We start from the raw sequence: 4,634 nt of genomic DNA on the forward strand, positions 1-4,634 counted from the left end.
GCGCAGCCGCACTGCGTGGAGGCGGGACAAGGGGCGGGGCCTGCAGAGCTCCGACCTCTTAGGTGGCAGAGCTGGCAAGAGGCGGGTCCGAAATGAAAGACACCTCGTGGGTGGTAAGGCGGGGCGGGGCATAGTGTGGGTGGTGCCTTGACCGGAGCCAGCCCTATACTGGGCGGGACTTGAGAGAGGAGGCACGATATGGGCGGGGCCGGAGCGGACGAGGAGAGCCAAGTGGCTCCTTGCTCTGCCCTAGGCACTTTTTTCTTTATTTACTTATTTTAATCATGTGTATATGTGTGTTCCTACATGAGTTTATATGCACCATGTATGTGCATATAAACATGTATCTGCAGGGAGTCGGAATCTGGAATTAAAGTTTCAGACAGTTATGAGTTGCCATGTGGAAACTGGGAACCAAACCAGGAGAGCAGTACGTGCACTTAATAGTTGAGCCATCTCTCTAGCTCTGCCCTACGTACTTCCTACCACCTGTTTTGTTCTATTTTGTTTTGTTTGTGCTTTCTTTTGGAGAAGTCGAGACGGGATTTCTTAGTGCCTATCCTGGAACTTACTCTCCTAGAACCAGCTGGCCTCAAACTCAGAGATCTACCTGCCTCTGCCTCCTGAGAACTAGGATTAAAAGTTGTTTTGTTTGTTTGTTTGTTGTTTCTCTGTTTTTTGTTTTTTGTTTTTCGAGACAGGGTTTCTCTGTGTATCCCTGGCTGTCCTGGAACTCACTCTGTAGACCAGGCTGGCCTTGAATTCAGAAATCCTCCTGCCTCTGCCTCCCAAGTGCTGGGATTAAACTGCCCCGCGGATTAAAAAATTTTAAACTGGCCCAGCAGTGGTGGCGTACGCCTTTTAATCCCGGCACTTGGGAGGCAGAGGCAGGCGGATTTCTGAGTTCGAGGCCAGCCTGGTCTACAGAGTGAGTTCCAGGACAGCCAGGACTACACAGAGAAACCCTGTCTCGAAAAACCAAAAAAAAAAAAAAAAAAAAAAATTGTAGCCCTGGCTGGTCTCGAACTTACAGTTCATGTTGGCCTCAAACTCACAAATAATCCCCAGCCTCTTCCTCCTGAGTATTGGAATTAAAAGAAGGTGCCATCGCATCCACTTTCTCTGTTTTATTACATTCATTTATTTTATATGTGGGGACAGAGACTTGAGAACATGCTCACGTGAAGGTCAGAGAAAAATGTGCAAGATGGTTCTTGTCCACTTTGTGGTTCTTAGTATTAAATTCAGGTTGTTAAATTCGTCAACAAGGGGCCTTTATCCACGGAGCCATCCCACCAAACCTTGGTTTTCTTCTGTTTATTATTTTACTTAATTTTTGTTTTTAGAGGGGAGGTTTGAGGCAGGGTCTCATGTATCATGTAGTCCAGGCTATCTGGGAGCTCATCACATAGCTGTAGATAATCATGAGTTTCTGATTCTCCTGCAAATGCTGGGATTATATAAAGCATGGGCATTTGGTTTGCCTCAGGTATTTTTCTTGCCTGTCTGGTCACATGGGGACTGCAAGGGCATGTTGGTGCATTTGACGTTTACAACCACTGTCATTTGGGGGGTGTATTGCCATATTGGCCCACATGCCAAATCAAGGCGCTCTGTGTGTGTGTGTGTGTGTGTGTGTGTGTTGGCACACATGCCATATTAGGAGGTTTCCTAGAACATTTCCAAGCACAACCATATTAGGAGGTGTATAGGTATGTTAGCTCACAAGCCTATTCTGAGTCTTATCACATGAAGGACTGTATGGGTGTGTCTGAACTCATGATATTTATGACTCCAGTCATTTGGGGAGGTATGTGGTCAATTTTGTTCACATGCCATTTTTGAGCCCAATAACACAAGGAAACACACACACACACACACACACACACACTATTCCAGCCTGGTCCTATGGGAGGTATATAGATATGTTCACCCACAAGCCATTTCCTAGTCCATTCACATAGCATGGGGGTGGGGAATGGCCATTGTTGTGTTTTATAAAAGAAAAGAAAAAGGAAGCCAGGAGTATGTTTAGTAGAGGCATGGTGTGGTGAGGTGGAAGGGGATGCTTCTGCAGGCCCATGCTGAGGCATCCCTCCCCGCTGAGGGACCAGCCACAGGACGATATAGTATAGAATAGAGTTTATTTAGGACATGGGGAGGGGAGTTGAGGGGGTAGTGGAGACAGAGAAAGGCAGAGAGAGAGAGGGAGAGAGAAAAAGAGAGAGAAGAAGGAGGAGGAGGAAGAGGAAGAAGAAGAAGAGGAGAAGGAGAAGGAAGGAGAGGAGGAGGAAGAGGAGAGACCAGCCATGAACACGTGGGGAGGGGGGAGGAGAATGGGGAGAGAAGGGACAGAGAGAGAGAAGAAGGTAATAGAGTAAGAGCAAGAGAGCATGAGAGTGAGGAGGGGGCATGCAGCCCCTTTTATAGTGAGTCAAATATACCTGGCTGTTACCAGGTAACTGTGGGCAGAGCCTAGAGGAAATGCTAACAGCCATGATGGCCCCCATGCCTATATTGAGGCTGGTAACATGGTAATGTGGGAGACTGCATGGGGGTGTTGGAGCACTTTATACTTACAAGCTCTATCATCTGCAGGGTGAATGAGCATGCTATTATAGAAGACCCGTCATATGTCAGGTGAAAAGGCATGGTGGCCCACTTGTCATTTCTGTACTCATTCATATACATAAATGAATGGGCATGTTGGCTGACATGGCATATACAAGCTCTGTCACATGGGATAGATATATGGTATGTTTGTCCACACAGCATTTCCAAACTGGATCACGTGGTGGGTATATGTATATGTTAGCTTAAATGTCATTCTCAGCACAGACACATGAAGAGGTCGTATATGAATGTATTGGTCACATGCCATTTCCAAATCTGGTCATATGTGGCACATCTGGGCATGGTGTCCCATATGTATTGGTGTTATGAGTTATGTGGGATGATCAGAGAAAGAGACACTGCAGGATGAACTCAAGCTTCTTAGCAGCAGGGTGGATTGGCCTCTCGTATACTGGACCCTGAACAGCCGCGCAGAAGCCTATGTATTGATGGTTACACAAAAGTTGTTTTTTGGGGGGAGGGGTAAAAACAAGTTCCTCAGACCAAAGCCCCTAATCTAATCTATATGTTTCCTAAGGAAAACATCACAGCCCTCTGGCTTTCGTCCTTATTGTGAATTGTTCGCAGTACTCAGTAATACAAGACATTCCAAGTGTGCCAGGACCAAAGTCTTGCAAAGGCTGTAAGGCTCCTTCAGAAAAGCAACTCCAGCCGGGTGGTGGTGGCGCACGCCTTTAATCCCAGCACTTGGGAGACGGAAGCAGGTGGATTTCTGAGTTCGAGGCCAGCCTGGTCTACAGAGTGAGTTCCAGGACAGCCAGGGCTACACAGAGAAACCCTGTCTCAAAAAAAAAAAAAAAAAAAGAAAGAAAGAAAGAAAAGAAAAGCAACTCTATAGATAACAGGAAACAATCCCTGTTTTCTACCTGGATTTCTTCAAGGTCAAAATACTTCTAGAGAAACAACAATACCTTCCGGCGGGTGCCTACCCTCTATACGGTGAAAAACAACTATTTCATTCTAATGTTTACCCTAGATATAATGATTATACTAGACTTCTAATACACACATATCTATTTTGGGGGAGAACACCGTGGACACGCCGGGATAACTGCCATTTACCGCCCAATTCACATGGAGGGGAGGATGGGCACGTGGGCCCAGATTCCAATTCTGAGCCTGTTCATAAGGGTGTGTTTGCCTACACGCCCTTTCTGAGAATGGCCGTATGGGAAGTATATGTGCAAGGTGCTCCACATACTTTTTCCAAGCATAGTCTAACAAAGGAGGACATGTGTGGACATGTTTGTCTTCAAGACATTTTGGAGCCCAGTTACAAGGAGAGGGGTTTATGGGTATGTTCTCCCATATGCCCCACATGCCGTAAACAAGCATGGTCATATGGTGGGGGATGTGCAGACATTTTCCCTCACAAGCTATTTCCTAACGTATTAACACAGAATAGGATGTGGCCACCTTGGCCCACCTGTATATTTTGAAGCTGGTCACATTGGAACACATGTTATTTGTAACTCTGATCATCATCATTTGGGGGCTTTATGTGAATATCAGCCTACATATCAGTTCTGAGTCCAGTCATATTGAATGGCGTATGCTTATATGTTGGTCAACATGCCGTTTCTGATTCTGGCAACATGGTGAGGTGTATTTGCATGCTGGCTCAGATGTACATTTTGAGCCTGGTCATATAGGGGGCAGCATGGGCCTATTGGCCCACATGCCATTTCCCAGTTAGGTCATTTGGGGTGGCGTATGGACATGTTTGCCCACCAGACATTTAAGAGGCTGGTCAAATGGTAGGTGTAAGGGCATGTTGGTGCATTTGCCATTTCTGAGCATCATTGAAATGGGATGTTGTGTGTGCATGTCGCCCACATGCCTGTTTTGAGCCTGGAAGACTGTAATAGCATGTTTATGATCCTAGTCATTTGTGTCAGGTGGTAAGGCATTGGACTACATGCCAGTTCTGAGCCCTGTATGGGCATATTAACCCAAATGCTTTTGTTTGTTTGTTTGTTTGTTTTTTGTATGTTTGTTTT

Source organism: Arvicanthis niloticus, chromosome 24 (assembly GCF_011762505.2).
Source record: "Arvicanthis niloticus isolate mArvNil1 chromosome 24, mArvNil1.pat.X, whole genome shotgun sequence".
NCBI lineage: Eukaryota > Metazoa > Chordata > Mammalia > Rodentia > Muridae > Arvicanthis > Arvicanthis niloticus.